This window comes from Rhinoderma darwinii, unplaced genomic scaffold, assembly GCF_050947455.1.
Source record: "Rhinoderma darwinii isolate aRhiDar2 unplaced genomic scaffold, aRhiDar2.hap1 Scaffold_1000, whole genome shotgun sequence".
Classification (NCBI taxonomy): Eukaryota; Metazoa; Chordata; class Amphibia; order Anura; family Rhinodermatidae; genus Rhinoderma; species Rhinoderma darwinii.
The window spans coordinates 66,497-85,370 of record NW_027461882.1 but is presented as its reverse complement, the minus strand read 5'-3'; the positions used below and the strand labels follow the sequence as shown (position 1 = coordinate 85,370).

At 41.5% G+C, this 18,874-nt stretch overlaps 1 long non-coding RNA gene across 3 annotated transcripts in view; it reads right to left on the bottom strand.

Annotated features, from left to right (window-relative positions):
- Window positions 1-632: 632 nt before the first annotated feature.
- Window positions 633-18,874, bottom strand: part of LOC142698226 (uncharacterized) — a 60,425-nt gene continuing 42,183 nt past the window's right edge. For all 3 annotated transcript variants that reach the window (XR_012865735.1, XR_012865736.1, XR_012865734.1), the window contains one exon: window positions 633-1,105. This is a non-coding gene — a long non-coding RNA (uncharacterized LOC142698226). The remainder of the gene's footprint in view (window positions 1,106-18,874) is intronic.

Here is an 18,874-nt window from a genome sequence, read left to right as displayed (position 1 = left end):
CTGACCCGATTTCAGAAATACCGGCAGTCCTCGAAATTTTTTCTAAATTTAGTGCTCTGTCCAATTTCAAAATCAACGCAGAAAAATCCGAAGCCTTAGGGATCAATGTTTCTAACTCTACGACACGATTACTAGAATCCCGATATCCAATTAAGTGGCCTCCAAAATGCATTACGTACTTGGGAGTCAAATTGTGTAAACATTGGCCTGACCACTTCGCCTTAAACTATCTCCCTCTCTTGGCCGGCACTAAAGTCATTATAGAATCCTGGTTAGCTCCCTTTATTTCCTGGATGGGCAGGAAAAACTTGATTAAAGGGTTAATCCTCCCCAAATTTAACTACCTATTCCAAATGTTACCTATTCACATTCCACAATCTTACTTCACGAAACTTCGCTCAATGATATTTCAATATATTTGGAATGGCAGGCACCCCAAAATTAGTGCAGAGACGCTTTCACTGCCTAAATCCCTGGGAGAAATTGGGGCTCCTGATTTTAAGAACTATTACCACACGGCTTCGATATCCAGGACTGTAGACTGGTTTCGGAAACGGGAGAATAAATTATGGGTCTCAATTGAGGAACTCCTAGCCCCTGTTCCTCTCAGAGCATTGCTACTTGCACACCCAGACAGCATAACAAACCTTTCATTTAAAAATGCTCTGACCAAGTTAACAATAAAATCACTCTCTCTCTTTAGGGACCTACTGGTTCCCACACCATCCCCACTGACACGTATCTCAGACTTGGTGGATTTATACCAAGAGGGTTTGGGAAGTGACACTAGTAACCCTTCGGTCAGATTGACTGATACTCTAGACTCCATACTAGCTGATGGGACGATCATATCCTTACAGACTTGGACCGAAAATCCAAACCTTCCGAATCTCCATTTAATGCACTATATGTCCCTAAAACAAGCAAACCTACCATACCTCACAGCAGGTTCCTTGGAAAGACCCTTGACTATCTTTGAATCCTTCCTCGGACAAGTAAAAAACCCACGGAAATGTGTTTCTCAGATTTATAAATTGTTAATTAATAGGAACGTCCCTTTCAAAAGATCATATATCGCACTCTGGGAAAAGGATCTCTCCATTACCTTAAATAAAAAAGATACAAATATCCTTTACAGGAATTCCCATGGTCCCTCCCAGTGTATTAAAACACAAGAAAACTCTTATAAGTTAGTGTCACGATGGTATACCACACCGGATAAAACACATCTCTGGTACCCTTCCATCCCAGACACATGTTGGAGATGTTTGGGGGAAACCGGATCTTACATCCATATCTGGTGGTCATGCGCTAAGATCCAACGTTATTGGATACCTGTATTAGATCTTATAGCAAGAATATGTGACATCTCAATCCAAATACCCCCAGCTACCATCTTTCTTAACCTTCCATTGGCAAAAATAAGTAAATCCACAAACACTCTCGTTAAACACCTCTTATCGGGGGCCAAACTTCTCATCCCCCCAAACTGGAGATCGATGCAAGTCCCCACGCTCTCTCAATGGATAAACAAGGTAGAGCAAATTTACTATATAGAAGAAATAGCAGCACTCTCTAACCGCTCATATACTAAATTTATAGAGATCTGGAGACCCTGGACAATATTCCGCTCCTCAGATCAGTTCTTGGACGTAGCCTTGAATACACAATAGCCAGATCCGATGGGTCACCTTGTTGGATTTGTTAGTTTGCGACTAAGTTGTATAACTGTAACCGATATTTCTTGTCTTAGAAAAAATTATCTTGTAAATCTCTCTCAACCCCTTCCCCTCCTACTCCCTCTCGTTCATTTTTCCCCCTACCCTCCCCCCATTTGGCCCCTTTACAACCGAGTACTATTATTATACTCTTATAATGTATTGATCCAAATTTGTATCTTAACCTGAATGTTACGGCATAGCTGCGTATTCAATGTTACACTGTATAAATTGACACTTATCATTTGCTTGATTGTACCTTCATATGCTGTTAAATCAACCTTTTGCTATTCAGTTGTATGATTCACTTTTGTTTAAAACAATAAAAAGAAAATTGAAAAGAAAATATACACATGGGTAGAACTTATCATTGTCAAACCTTGTTCTTAAAGCTTAAAAAAATGGTTTAAATTTATTAAAGATCATATCCGACTACTACCATAACAATTGACAGACATCAGGGGCTCCTTCCAGGAGAGTAATCACTAACCAGAGCATTGCCGACGCTCTGGCCATGGATTCCTGGGTTTTTAAACTCCTAACATCACTGTCCATATAGTGAAAGTGACATCAAGGGCTTTCACAAGTCAGGAGTTCCCGGCCAGTGAGTGCTTGCGATGCTCTGGCCGGGGACTCCAGAGTTTAAAGCCAAATATGGATATTTAAAGCCATATATGCACAGTAAAGTGAGAGGCTTTCTCTACAAGCGTAATTCCTGGCCACAGCGCTGCCGACGCTCCGACTTGGAATTCTCACATTACAAAGCCCCTAATGTCACTGTCTATGTACAGACAGTAACATCAAGGGATCCTCCAGGAGCAGAATCCATATATGGACAGTGACGTCAGGGGCTCCCTCCAGGAGTGGAATCCCCAGCCAGTGCAATGCCAGTGTTCTGGCCTAGGATATTGGCATCTTAAAGCTCCTAACGTCAGTGTCCATTTATGGACAGTGTTGTCAGGGGCTTCCCTAGGAGCAGAATCCCCAGTCAGAGCGTTGCTAACATCAGGGGCTTTCCGAGCCTAGTGCTTAAAGTAACGCTGTGCCAGGGGAGTTCAGGTGATATATCCCACTCTATGCCTATACAGCCTTCCGTTGGAGGTATACGTAGAGACTTCTCCCAACGCATACCTCTGACGAAAAGAAAAAATTGAATGTGAACATACTCCAAGAAGCCCACAGCTCTGAATAAATATGGCGCAACTTGGGTTGTCAGTGCTGCACAAACTGACATCTACACCAGTTAGCATAGATGTCAGCTATAATATCCGCAGGTGTAAATTAAATATGTCATGCAGGAGATCTGCTCTCCCGCTGGTCCCGACTTACTAGCTGAAAAGACGCGAAAACAGCATAATGTCTCAAAAAGCTAAAATTTTTACTCAAAACGGGCATGCGCCAAAATTTCCCATTACGTTACTTTACAATATCATGTATTATAAAGACATTTACTTTTGAGCTTCTTTGACTAAATTGTTAGCAAATGGAAAAAAAAAAACACCAAGGAAAAAAATGTAATTAAAAAACTACGGCCTCCTCCATTTCCCCTCTAGCCGTCCTTTCCATCTCCAAAATGGTGTGTTTTCTGCCATTTTAGGTAGAAAAAATTATATTTGCTCACCATTTAGGCTAAGTAGCAGGAGGGTATATTATACAGCTTCTCAAACTCTACCTTGAAGAGCTGTGTGGTTTGTATTTTAATAGTAACTTTTTAATCTAAATGTACTTTTTACTCTGCCTGACTTGGTATTTATTTGTTCAGAGTTTCAAGCTCACATTGACTTGGTCCTCCCCTATAGGACCTCTCTATCTGTTGAACTAAGTATCATTACTAAAACTTATCTGAATCTGATTCTTAAACATCTAGTTACTACTTCTGATCATACAGTACAGTCAGCCAAGCATACCAAGTTACCAAGTTCAATCACACAATATTAAAATGAGTAAGGAGCATGGATACATATCAGCATTAGATACACATGGGTAGAACTTATCATTGTCAAACCTTGTTCTTAAAGCTTAAAAAAATGGTTTAAATTTATTAAAGATCATATCCGACTACTACCATAACAATTGACAGACATCAGGGGCTCCTTCCAGGAGAGTAATCACTAACCAGAGCATTGCCGACGCTCTGGCCATGGATTCCTGGGTTTTTAAACTCCTAACATCACTGTCCATATAGTGAAAGTGACATCAAGGGCTTTCCCAAGTCAGGAGTTCCCGGCCAGTGAGTGCTTGCGATGCTCTGGCCGGGGACTCCAGAGTTTAAAGCCAAATATGGATATTTAAAGCCATATATGCACAGTAAAGTGAGAGGCTTTCTCTACAAGCGTAATTCCCGGCCACAGCGCTGCCAACGCTCCGACTTGGAATTCTCACATTACAAAGCCCCTAATGTCACTGTCTATGTACAGACAGTAACATCAAGGGATCCTCCAGGAGCAGAATCCATATATGAACAGTGACGTCAGGGGCTCCCTCCAGGAGTGGAATCCCCAGCCAGTGCAATGCCAGTGTTCTGGCCTAGGATTTTGGCATCTTAAAGCTCCTAACGTCAGTGTCCATTTATGGACAGTGTTGTCAGGGGCTTCCCTAGGAGCAGAATCCCCAGTCAGAGCGTTGCTAACGTCAGGGGTTTTCCGAGCCTAGTGCTTAAAGTAACGCTGTGCCCGGGGAGTTCAGGTGATATATCCCACTCTATGCCTATACAGCCTTCCGTTGGAGGTATACGTAGAGACTTCCCCAACGCATACCTCTGACGAAAAGAAAAAATTTAATGTGAACATACTCCAAGAAGCCCACAGCTCTGAATAAATATGTCGCAACTTGGGTTGTCAGTGCTGCACAAACTGACATCTACACCAGTTAGCATAGATGTCAGCTATAATATCCGCAGGTGTAAATTAAATATGTCATGCAGGAGATCTGCTCTCCCGCTGGTCCCGACTTACTAGCTGAAAAGACGCGAAAACAGCATAATGTCTCAAAAAGCTAAAATTTTTACTCAAAACGGGCACGCGCCAAAATTTCCCATTACATTACTTTACAATATCATGTATTATAAAGACATTTACTTTTGAGCTACTTTGACTAAATCGTTAGCAAATGGAAAAAAAAAACACCAAGGAAAAAAATGTAATTAAAAAACTACGGCCTCCTCCATTTCCCCTCTAGCCGTCCTTTCCATCTCCAAAATGGTGTGTTTTCTGCCATTTTAGGTAGAAAAATTTATATTTGCTCACCATTTAGGCAAAGTAGCAGGAGGGTATATTATGCAGCTTCTCAAACTCTACCTTGAAGAGCTGTGTGGTTTGTATTTTAATAGTAACTTTTTAATCTAAATGTACTTTTTACTCTGCCTGACTTGGTATTTATTTGTTCAGAGTTTCAAGCTCACATTGACTTGGTCCTCCACTATAGGACCTCTCTATCTGTTGAACTAAGTATCATTACTAAAACTTATCTGAATCTGATTCTTAAACATCTAGTTACTACTTCTGATCATACAGTACAGTCAGCCAAGCATACCAAGTTACCAAGTTCAATCACACAATATTAAAATGAGTAAGGAGCATGGATACATATCAGCATTAGAAACACATGGGTAGAACTTATCATTGTCAAACCTTGTTCTTAAAGCTTAAAAAAATGGTTTAAATTTATTAAAGATCATATCCGACTACTACCATAACAATTGACAGACATCAGGGGCTCCTTCCAGGAGAGTAATCACTAACCAGAGCATTGCCGACGCTCTGGCCATGGATTCCTGGGTTTTTAAACTCCTAACATCACTGTCCATATAGTGAAAGTGACATCAAGGGCTTTCCCAAGTCAGGAGTTCCCGGCCAGTGAGTGCTTGCAATGCTCTGGCCGGGGACTCCAGAGTTTAAAGCCAAATAAGGATATTTAAAGCCATATATGCACAGTAAAGTGAGAGGCTTTCTCTACAAGCGTAATTCCCAGGCACAGCGCTGCCAACGCTCCGACTTGGAATTCTCACATTACAAAGCCCCTAATGTCACTGTCTATGTACAGACAGTAACATCAAGGGATCCTCCAGGAGCAGAATCCATATATGGACAGTGACGTCAGGGGCTCCCTCCAGGAGTGGAATCCCCACCCAGTGCAATGCCAGTGTTCTGGCCTAGGATTTTGACATCTTAAAGCTCCTAACGTCAGTGTCCATTTATGGACAGTGTTGTCAGGGGCTTCCCTAGGAGCAGAATCCCCAGTCAGAGCGTTGCTAACGTCCGCGGCTTTCCGAGCCTAGTGCCTAGTGCTTAAAGTAACGCTGTGCCCGGGGAGTTCAGGTGATATTTCCCACTCTATGCCTATACAGCCTTCCGTTGGAGGTATACGTAGAGACTTCTCCCAACGCATACCTCTGACGAAAAGAAAAAATTGAATGTGAACATACTCCAAGAAGCCCACAGCTCTGAATAAATATGGCGCAACTTGGGTTGTCAGTGCTGCACAAACTGACATCTACACCAGTTAGCATAGATGTCAGCTATAATATCCGCAGGTGTAAATTAAATATGTCATGCAGGAGATCTGCTCTCCCGCTGGTCCCGACTTACTAGCTGAAAAGACGCGAAAACAGAATAATGTCTCAAAAAGCTAAAATTTTTACTCAAAACGGGCATGCGCCAAAATTTCCCATTACATTACTTTACAATATCATGTATTATAAAGACATTTACTTTTGAACTACTTTGACTAAATCGTTAGCAAATGGGAAAAAAAAAACACCAAGGAAAAAAATTTAATTAAAAAACTACGGCCTCCTCCATTTCCCCTCTAGCCGTCCTTTCCATCTCCAAAATGGTGTGTTTTCTGCCAATTTAGGTAGAAAAATTTCTATTTGCTCACCATTTAGGCAAAGTAGCAGGAGGGTATATTATGCAGCTTCTCAAACTCTACCTTGAAGAGCTGTGTGGTTTGTATTTTAATAGTAACTTTTTAATCTAAATGTACTTTTTACTCTGCCTGACTTGGTATTTATTTGTTCAAAGTTTCAAGCTCACATTGACTTGGTCCTCCCCTATAGGACCTCTCTATCTGTTGAACTAAGTATCATTACTAAAACTTATCTGAATCTGATTCTTAAACATCTAGTTACTACTTCTGATCATACAGTACAGTCAGCCAAGCATAGCAAGTTACCAAGTTCAATCACACAATATTAAAATGAGTAAGGAGCATGGATACATATCAGCATTAGATACACATGGGTAGAACTTATCATTGTTAAACCTTGTTCTTAAAGCTTAAAAAAATGGTTTAAATTTATTAAAGATCATATCCGACTACTACCATAACAATTCACAGACATCAGGGGCTCCTTCCAGGAGAGTAATCACTAACCAGAGCATTGCCGACGCTCTGGCCATGGATTCCTGGGTTTTTAAACTCCTAACATCACTGTCCATATAGTGAAAGTGACATCAAGGGCTTTCCCAAGTCAGGAGTTCCTGGCCAGTGAGTGCTTGCGATGCTCTGGCCGGGGACTCCAGAGTTTAAAGCCAAATATGGATATTTAAAGCCATATATGCACAGTAAAGTGAGAGGCTTTCTCTACAAGCGTAATTCCCGGCCACAGCGCTGCCAACGCTCCGACTTGGAATTCTCACATTACAAAGCCCCTAATGTCATTGTCTATGTACAGACAGTAACATCAAGGGATCATCCAGGAGCAGAATCCATATATGGACAGTGACGTCAGGGGCTCCCTCCAGGAGTGGAATCCCCAGCCAGTGCAATGCCAGTGTTCTGGCCTAGGATTTTGGCATCTTAAAGCTCCTAACGTCAGTGTCCATTTATGGACAGTGTTGTCAGGGGCTTCCCTAGGAGCAGAATCCCCGGTCAGAGCGTTGCTAACGTCAGGGGCTTTCCGAGCCTAGTGCTCAAAGTAACGCTGTGCCCGGGGAGTTCAGGTGATATATCCCACTCTATGCCTATACAGCCTTCCGTTGGAGGTATACGTAGAGACTTCCCCAACGCATACCTCTGACGAAAAGAAAAAATTTAATGTGAACATACTCCAAGAAGCCCACAGCTCTGAATAAATATGTCGCAACTTGGGTTGTCAGTGCTGCACAAACTGACATCTACACCAGTTAGCATAGATGTCAGCTATAATATCCGCAGGTGTAAATTAAATATGTCATGCAGGAGATCTGCTCTCCCGCTGGTCCCGACTTACTAGCTGAAAAGACGCGAAAACAGCATAATGTCTCAAAAAGCTAAAATTTTTACTCAAAACGGGCACGCGCCAAAATTTCCCATTACATTACTTTACAATATCATGTATTATAAAGACATTTACTTTTGAGCTACTTTGACTAAATCGTTAGCAAATGGAAAAAAAAAACACCAAGGAAAAAAATGTAATTAAAAAACTACGGCCTCCTCCATTTCCCCTCTAGCCGTCCTTTCCATCTCCAAAATGGTGTGTTTTCTGCCATTTTAGGTAGAAAAATTTATATTTGCTCACCATTTAGGCAAAGTAGCAGGAGGGTATATTATGCAGCTTCTCAAACTCTACCTTGAAGAGCTGTGTGGTTTGTATTTTAATAGTAACTTTTTAATCTAAATGTACTTTTTACTCTGCCTGACTTGGTATTTATTTGTTCAGAGTTTCAAGCTCACATTGACTTGGTCCTCCACTATAGGACCTCTCTATCTGTTGAACTAAGTATCATTACTAAAACTTATCTGAATCTGATTCTTAAACATCTAGTTACTACTTCTGATCATACAGTACAGTCAGCCAAGCATACCAAGTTACCAAGTTCAATCACACAATATTAAAATGAGTAAGGAGCATGGATACATATCAGCATTAGAAACACATGGGTAGAACTTATCATTGTCAAACCTTGTTCTTAAAGCTTAAAAAAATGGTTTAAATTTATTAAAGATCATATCCGACTACTACCATAACAATTGACAGACATCAGGGGCTCCTTCCAGGAGAGTAATCACTAACCAGAGCATTGCCGACGCTCTGGCCATGGATTCCTGGGTTTTTAAACTCCTAACATCACTGTCCATATAGTGAAAGTGACATCAAGGGCTTTCCCAAGTCAGGAGTTCCCGGCCAGTGAGTGCTTGCAATGCTCTGGCCGGGGACTCCAGAGTTTAAAGCCAAATAAGGATATTTAAAGCCATATATGCACAGTAAAGTGAGAGGCTTTCTCTACAAGCGTAATTCCCAGGCACAGCGCTGCCAACGCTCCGACTTGGAATTCTCACATTACAAAGCCCCTAATGTCACTGTCTATGTACAGACAGTAACATCAAGGGATCCTCCAGGAGCAGAATCCATATATGGACAGTGACGTCAGGGGCTCCCTCCAGGAGTGGAATCCCCACCCAGTGCAATGCCAGTGTTCTGGCCTAGGATTTTGACATCTTAAAGCTCCTAACGTCAGTGTCCATTTATGGACAGTGTTGTCAGGGGCTTCCCTAGGAGCAGAATCCCCAGTCAGAGCGTTGCTAACGTCCGCGGCTTTCCGAGCCTAGTGCCTAGTGCTTAAAGTAACGCTGTGCCCGGGGAGTTCAGGTGATATTTCCCACTCTATGCCTATACAGCCTTCCGTTGGAGGTATACGTAGAGACTTCTCCCAACGCATACCTCTGACGAAAAGAAAAAATTGAATGTGAACATACTCCAAGAAGCCCACAGCTCTGAATAAATATGGCGCAACTTGGGTTGTCAGTGCTGCACAAACTGACATCTACACCAGTTAGCATAGATGTCAGCTATAATATCCGCAGGTGTAAATTAAATATGTCATGCAGGAGATCTGCTCTCCCGCTGGTCCCGACTTACTAGCTGAAAAGACGCGAAAACAGAATAATGTCTCAAAAAGCTAAAATTTTTACTCAAAACGGGCATGCGCCAAAATTTCCCATTACATTACTTTACAATATCATGTATTATAAAGACATTTACTTTTGAACTACTTTGACTAAATCGTTAGCAAATGGGAAAAAAAAAACACCAAGGAAAAAAATTTTATTAAAAAACTACGGCCTCCTCCATTTCCCCTCTAGCCGTCCTTTCCATCTCCAAAATGGTGTGTTTTCTGCCAATTTAGGTAGAAAAATTTCTATTTGCTCACCATTTAGGCAAAGTAGCAGGAGGGTATATTATGCAGCTTCTCAAACTCTACCTTGAAGAGCTGTGTGGTTTGTATTTTAATAGTAACTTTTTAATCTAAATGTACTTTTTACTCTGCCTGACTTGGTATTTATTTGTTCAAAGTTTCAAGCTCACATTGACTTGGTCCTCCCCTATAGGACCTCTCTATCTGTTGAACTAAGTATCATTACTAAAACTTATCTGAATCTGATTCTTAAACATCTAGTTACTACTTCTGATCATACAGTACAGTCAGCCAAGCATAGCAAGTTACCAAGTTCAATCACACAATATTAAAATGAGTAAGGAGCATGGATACATATCAGCATTAGATACACATGGGTAGAACTTATCATTGTTAAACCTTGTTCTTAAAGCTTAAAAAAATGGTTTAAATTTATTAAAGATCATATCCGACTACTACCATAACAATTCACAGACATCAGGGGCTCCTTCCAGGAGAGTAATCACTAACCAGAGCATTGCCGACGCTCTGGCCATGGATTCCTGGGTTTTTAAACTCCTAACATCACTGTCCATATAGTGAAAGTGACATCAAGGGCTTTCCCAAGTCAGGAGTTCCTGGCCAGTGAGTGCTTGCGATGCTCTGGCCGGGGACTCCAGAGTTTAAAGCCAAATATGGATATTTAAAGCCATATATGCACAGTAAAGTGAGAGGCTTTCTCTACAAGCGTAATTCCCGGCCACAGCGCTGCCAACGCTCCGACTTGGAATTCTCACATTACAAAGCCCCTAATGTCATTGTCTATGTACAGACAGTAACATCAAGGGATCATCCAGGAGCAGAATCCATATATGGACAGTGACGTCAGGGGCTCCCTCCAGGAGTGGAATCCCCAGCCAGTGCAATGCCAGTGTTCTGGCCTAGGATTTTGGCATCTTAAAGCTCCTAACGTCAGTGTCCATTTATGGACAGTGTTGTCAGGGGCTTCCCTAGGAGCAGAATCCCCGGTCAGAGCGTTGCTAACGTCAGGGGCTTTCCGAGCCTAGTGCTCAAAGTAACGCTGTGCCCGGGGAGTTCAGGTGATATATCCCACTCTATGCCTATACAGCCTTCCGTTGGAGGTATACGTAGAGACTTCTCCCAACGCATACCTCTGACGAAAAGAAAAAAATTGAATGTGAACATACTCCAAGAAGCCCACAGCTCTGAATAAATATGGCGCAACTTGGGTTGTCAGTGCTGCACAAACTGACATCTACACCAGTTAGCATAGATGTCAGCTATAATATCCGCAGGTGTAAATTAAATATGTCATGCAGGAGATCTGCTCTCCCGCTGGTCCCGACTTACTAGCTGAAAAGACGCGAAAACAGAATAATGTCTCAAAAAGCTAAAATTTTTACTCAAAACGGGCATGCGCCAAAATTTCCCATTACATTACTTTACAATATCATGTATTATAAAGACATTTACTTTTGAGCTACTTTGACTAAATCGTTAGCAAATGGGAAAAAAAAAACACCAAGGAAAAAAATGTAATTAAAAAACTACGGCCTCCTCCATTTCCCCTCTAGCCGTCCTTTCCATCTCCAAAATGGTGTGTTTTCTGCCATTATAGGTAGAAAAATTTCTATTTGCTCACCATTTAGGCAAAGTAGCAGGAGGGTATATTATGCAGCTTCTCAAACTCTACCTTGAAGAGCTGTGTGGTTTGTATTTTAATAGTAACTTTTTAATCTAAATTTACTTTTTACTCTGCCTGACTTGGTATTTATTTGTTCAGAGTTTCAAGCTCACATTGACTTGGTCCTCCCCTATAGGACCTCTCTATCTGTTGAACTAAGTATCATTACTAAAACTTATCTGAATCTGATTCTTAAACATCTAGTTACTACTTCTGATCATACAGTACAGTCAGCCAAGCATACCAAGTTACCAAGTTCAATCACACAATATTAAAATGAGTAAGGAGCATGGATACATATCAGCATTAGATACACATGGGTAGAACTTATCATTGTCAAACCTTGTTCTTAAAGCTTAAAAAAATGGTTTAAATTTATTAAAGATCATATCCGACTACTACCATAACAATTAACAGACATCAGGGTCTCCTTCTAGGAGAGTAATCACTAACCAGAGCATTGCCGACGCTCTGGCCATGGATTCCTGGGTTTTTAAACTCCTAACATCACTGTCCATATAGTGAAAGTGACATCAAGGGCTTTCCCAAGTCAGGAGTTCCCGGCCAGTGAGTGCTTGCGATGCTCTGGCCGGGGACTCCAGAGTTTAAAGCCAAATATGGATATTTAAAGCCATATATGCACAGTAAAGTGAGAGGCTTTCTCTACAAGCGTAATTCCCGGCCACAGCGCTGCCAACGCTCCGACTTGGAATTCTCACATTACAAAGCCCCTAATGTCATTGTCTATGTACAGACAGTAACATCAAGGGATCCTCCAGGAGCAGAATCCATATATGGACAGTGACGTCAGGGGCTCCCTCCAGGAGTGGAATCCCCAGCCAGTGCAATGCCAGTGTTCTGGCCTAGGATTTTGGCATCTTAAAGCTCCTAACGTCAGTGTCCATTTATGGACAGTGTTGTCAGGGGCTTCCCTAGGAGCAGAATCCCCAGTCAGAGCGTTGCTAACGTCAGGGGCTTTCCAAGCCTAGTGCTTAAAGTAACGCTGTGCCCGGGGAGTTCAGGTGATATATCCCACTCTATGCCTATACAGCCTTCCGTTGGAGGTATACGTAGAGACTTCTCCCAACGCATACCTCTGACGAAAAGAAAAAAATTGAATGTGAACATACTCCAAGAAGCCCACAGCTCTGAATAAATATGGCGCAACTTGGGTTGTCAGTGCTGCACAAACTGACATCTACACCAGTTAGCATAGATGTCAGCTATAATATCCGCAGGTATAAATTAAATATGTCATGCAGGAGATCTGCTCTCCCGCTGGTCCCGACTTACTAGCTGAAAAGACGCGAAAACAGAATAATGTCTCAAAAAGCTAAAATTTTTACTCAAAACGGGCATGCGCCAAAATTTCCCATTACATTACTTTACAATATCATGTATTATAAAGACATTTACTTTTGAGCTACTTTGACTAAATCGTTAGCAAATGGGAAAAAAAAAACACCAAGGAAAAAAATGTAATTAAAAAACTACGGCCTCCTCCATTTCCCCTCTAGCCGTCCTTTCCATCTCCAAAATGGTGTGTTTTCTGCCATTTTAGGTAGAAAAATTTATATTTGCTCACCATTTAGGCAAAGTAGCAGGAGGGTATATTATGCAGCTTCTCAAACTCTACCTTGAAGAGCTGTGTGGTTTGTATTTTAATAGTAACTTTTTAATCTAAATTTACTTTTTACTCTGCCTGACTTGGTATTTATTTGTTCAGAGTTTCAAGCTCACATTGACTTGGTCCTCCCCTATAGGACCTCTCTATCTGTTGAACTAAGTATCATTACTAAAACTTATCTGAATCTGATTCTTAAACATCTAGTTACTACTTCTGATCATACAGTACAGTCAGCCAAGCATACCAAGTTACCAAGTTCAATCACACAATATTAAAATGAGTAAGGAGCATGGATACATATCAGCATTAGATACACATGGGTAGAACTTATCATTGTCAAACCTTGTTCTTAAAGCTTAAAAAAATGGTTTAAATTTATTAAAGATCATATCCGACTACTACCATAACAATTGACAGACATCAGGGGCTCCTTCCAGGAGAGTAATCACTAACCAGAGCATTGCCGACGCTCTGGCCATGGATTCCTGGGTTTTTAAACTCCTAACATCACTGTCCATATAGTGAAAGTGACATCAAGGGCTTTCCCAAGTCAGGAGTTCCCGGCCAGTGAGTGCTTGCGATGCTCTGGCCGGGGACTCCAGAGTTTAAAGCCAAATATGGATATTTAAAGCCATATATGCACAGTAAAGTGAGAGGCTTTCTCTACAAGCGTAATTCCCGGCCACAGCGCTGCCAACGCTCCGACTTGGAATTCTCACATTACAAAGCCCCTAATGGCATTGTCTATGTACAGACAGTAACATCAAGGGATCCTCCAGGAGCAGAATCCATATATGGACAGTGACGTCAGGGGCTCCCTCCAGGAGTGGAATCCCCAGCCAGTGCAATGCCAGTGTTCTGGCCTAGGATTTTGGCATCTTAAAGCTCCTAACGTCAGTGTCCATTTATGGACAGTGTTGTCAGGGGCTTCCCTAGGAGCAGAATCCCCAGTCAGAGCGTTGCTAACGTCAGGGGCTTTCCAAGCCTAGTGCTTAAAGTAACGCTGTGCCCGGGGAGTTCAGGTGATATATCCCACTCTATGCCTATACAGCCTTCCGTTGGAGGTATACGTAGAGACTTCTCCCAACGCATACCTCTGACGAAAAGAAAAAAATTGAATGTGAACATACTCCAAGAAGCCCACAGCTCTGAATAAATATGGCGCAACTTGTGTTGTCAGTGCTGCACAAACTGACATCTACACCAGTTAGCATAGATGTCAGCTATAATATCTGCAGGTGTAAATTAAATATGTCATGCAGGAGATCTGCTCTCCCGCTGGTCCCGACTTACTAGCTGAAAAGACGCGAAAACAGCATAATGTCTCAAAAAGCTAAAATTTTTACTCAAAACGGGCATGCGCCAAAATTTCCCATTACATTACTTTACAATATCATGTATTATAAAGACATTTACTTTTGAGCTACTTTGACTAAATCGTTAGCAAATGGAAAAAAAAAAACACCAAGGAAAAAAATTTAATTAAAAAACTACGGCCTCCTCCATTTCCCCTCTAGCCGTCCTTTCCATCTCCAAAATGGTGTGTTTTCTGCCATTTTAGGTAGAAAAATTTATATTTGCTCACCATTTATGCAAAGTAGCAGGCGGGTATATTATGCAGCTTCTCAAACTCTACCTTGAAGAGCTGTGTGGTTTGTATTTTAATAGTAACTTTTTAATCTAAATGTACTTTTTACTCTGCCTGACTTGGTATTTATTTGTTCAGAGTTTCAAGCTCACATTGACTTGGTCCTCCCCTATAGGACCTCTCTATCTGTTGAACTAAGTATCATTACTAAAACTTATCTGAATCTGATTCTTAAACATCTAGTTACTACTTCTGATCATACAGTACAGTCAGCCAAGCATACCAAGTTACCAAGTTCAATCACACAATATTAAAATGAGTAAGGAGCATGGATACATATCAGCATTAGATACACATGGGTAGAACTTATCATTGTCAAACCTTGTTCTTAAAGCTTAAAAAAATGGTTTAAATTTATTAAAGATCATATCCGACTACTACCATAACAATTGACAGACATCAGGGGCTCCTTCCAGGAGAGTAATCACTAACCAGAGCATTGCCGACGCTCTGGCCATGGATTCCTAGGTTTTTAAACTCCTAACATCACTGTCCATATAGTGAAAGTGACATCAAGGGCTTTCCCAAGTCAGGAGTTCCCGGCCAGTGAGTGCTTGTGATGCTCTGGCCGGGGACTCCAGAGTTTAAAGCCAAATATGGATATTTAAAGCCATATATGCACAGTAAAGTGAGAGGCTTTCTCTACAAGCGTAATTCCCGGCCACAGCGCTGCCAACGCTAAGACTTGGAATTCTCACATTACAAAGCCCCTAATGTCATTGTCTATGTACAGACAGTAACATCAAGGGATCCTCCAGGAGCAGAATCCATATATGGACAGTGACGTCAGGGGCTCCCTCCAGGAGTGGAATCCCCAGCCAGTGCAATGCCAGTGTTCTGGCCTAGGATTTTGGCATCTTAACGCTCCTAACGTCAGTGTCCATTTATGGACAGTCTTGTCAGGGGCTTCCCTAGGAGCAGAATCCCCAGTCAGAGCGTTGCTAACGTCAGGGGCTTTCCGAGCCTAGTGCTTAAAGTAACGCTGTGCCCGGGGAGTTCAGGTGATATATCCCACTCTATGCCTTATACAGCCTTCCGTTGGAGGTATACGTAGAGACTTCTCCCAACGCATACCTCTGACGAAAAGAAAAAATTTAAAGTGAACATACTCCAAGAAGCCCACAGCTCTGATAAATATGGCGCAACTTGGGTTGTCGGTGCTGCACAAACTGACATCTACACCAGTTAGCATAGATGTCAGCTATAATATCTGCAGGTGTAAATTAAATATGTCATGCAGGAGATCTGCTCTCCCGCTGGTCCCGACTTACTAGCTGAAAAGACGCAAAAACAGCATAATGTCTCAAAAAGCTAAAATTTGTACTCAAAACGGGCATGCGCCAAAATTTCCCATTACATTACTTTACAATATCATGTATTATAAAGACATTTACTTTTGAGCTACTTTGACTAAAGCGTTAGCAAATGGAAATAAAAAAACACCAAGGAAAAAAATGTAATTAAAAAACTACGGCCTCCTCCATTTCCCCTCTAGCCGTCCTTTCCATCTCGAAAATGGTGTGTTTTCTGCCATTATAGGTAGAAAAATTTCTATTTGCTCACCATTTAGGCAAAGTAGCAGGAGGGTATATTATGCAGCTTCTCAAACTCTACCTTGAAGAGCTGTGTGGTTTGTATTTTAATAGTAACTTTTTAATCTAAATTTACTTTTTACTCTGCCTGACTTAGTATTTATTTGTTCAGAGTTTCAAGCTCACATTGACTTGGTCCTCCCCTATAGGACCTCTCTATCTGTTGAACTAAGTATCATTACTAAAACTTATCTGAATCTGATTCTTAAACATCTAGTTACTACTTCTGATCATACAGTACAGTCAGCCAAGCATACCAAGTTACCAAGTTCAATCACACAATATTAAAATGAGTAAGGAGCATGGATACATATCAGCATTAGATACACATGGGTAGAACTTATCATTGTCAAACCTTGTTCTTAAAGCTTAAAAAAATGGTTTAAATTTATTAAAGATCATATCCGACTACTACCATAACAATTGACAGACATCAGGGTCTCCTTCCAGGAGAGTAATCACTAACCAGAGCATTGCCGACGCTCTGGCCATGGATTCCTGGGTTTTTAAACTCCTAACATCACTGTCCATATAGTGAAAGTGACATCAAGGGCTTTGCCAAGTCAGGAGTTCCCGGCCAGTGAGTGCTTGCGATGCTCTGGCCGGGGACTCCAGAGTTTAAAGCCAAATATGGATATTTAAAGCCATATATGCACAGTAAAGTGAGAGGCTTTCTCTACAAGCGTAATTCCCGGCCACAGCGCTGCCAACGCTCCGACTTGGAATTCTCACATTACAAAGCCCCTAATGTCACTGTCTATGTACAGACAGTAACATCAAGGGATCCTCCAGGAGCAGAATCCATATATGGACAGTGACGTCAGGGGCTCCCTGCAGGAGTGGAATCCCCAGCCAGTGCAATGCCAGTGTTCTGGCCTAGGATTTTGGCGTCTTAAAGCTCCTAACGTCAGTGTCCATTTATGGACAGTCTTGTCAGGGGCTTCCCTAGGAGCAGAATCCCCAGTCAGAGCGTTGCTAACGTCAGGGGCTTTCCGAGCCTAGTGCTTAAAGTAACGCTGTGCCCGGGGAGTTCAGGTGATATATCCCACTCTATGCCTTATACAGCCTTCCGTTGGAGGTATACGTAGAGACTTCTCCCAACGCATACCTCTGACGAAAAGAAAAAAATTAAATGTGAACATACTCCAAGAAGCCCACAGCTCTGAATAAATATGGCGCAACTTGTGTTGTCAGTGCTGCACAAACTGACATCTACACCAGTTAGCATAGATGTCAGCTATAATATCTGCAGGTGTAAATTAAATATGTCATGCAGGAGATCTGCTCTCCCGCTGGTCCCGACTTACTAGCTGAAAAGACGCAAAAACAGCATATGGTCTCAAAAAGCTAAAATTTTTACTCAAAACGGGCATGCGCCAAAATTTCCCATTACATTACTTTACAATATCATGTATTATAAAGACATTTACTTTTGAGCTACTTTGACTAAATCGTTAGCAAATGGAAAAAAAAAAAAAACACCAAGGAAAAAAATGTAATTAAAAAACTACGGCCTCCTCCATTTCCCCTCTAGCCGTCCTTTCCATCTCCAAAATGGTGTGTTTTCTGCCATTTTAGGTAGAAAAATTTCTATTTGCTCACCATTTAGGCAAAGTAGCAATAGGGTATATTATGCAGCTGCTCAAACTCTACCTTGAAGAGCTGTGTGGTTTGTATTTTAATAGTAACTTTTTAATCTAAATTTACTTTTTACTCTGCCTGACTTGGTATTTATTTGTTTAGAGTTTCAAGCTCACATTGACTTGGTCCTCCCCTATAGGACCTCTCTATCTGTTGAACTAAGTATCATTACTAAAACTTATCTGAATCTGATTCTTAAACATCTAGTTACTACTTCTGATCATACAGTACAGTCAGCCAAGCATACCAAGTTACCAAGTTCAATCACACAATATTAAAATGAGTAAGGAGCATGGATACATATCAGCATTAGATACACATGGGTAGAACTTATCATTGTCAAACCTTGTTCTTAAAGCTTAAAAAAATGGTTTAAATTTATTAAAGATCATATCCGACTACTACCATAACAATTGACAGACATCAGGGGCTCCTTCCAGGAGAGTAATCACTAACCAGAGCATTGCCGACGCTCTGGCCATGGATTCCTGGGTTTTTAAACTCCTAACATCACTGTCCATATAGTGAAAGTGACATCAAGGGCTTTCCCAAGTCAGGAGTTCCCGGCCAGTGAGTGCTTGTGATGCTCTGGCCGGGGACTCCAGAGTTTAAAGCCAAATATGGATATTTAAAGCCATATATGCACAGTAAAGTGAGAGGCTTTCTCTACAAGCGTAATTCCCGGCCACAGCGCTGCCAACGCTAAGACTTGGAATTCTCACATTACAAAGCCCCTAATGTCATTGTCTATGTACAGACAGTAACATCAAGGGATCCTCCAGGAGCAGAATCCATATATGGACAGTGACGTCAGGGGCTCCCTCCAGGAGTGGAATCCCCAGCC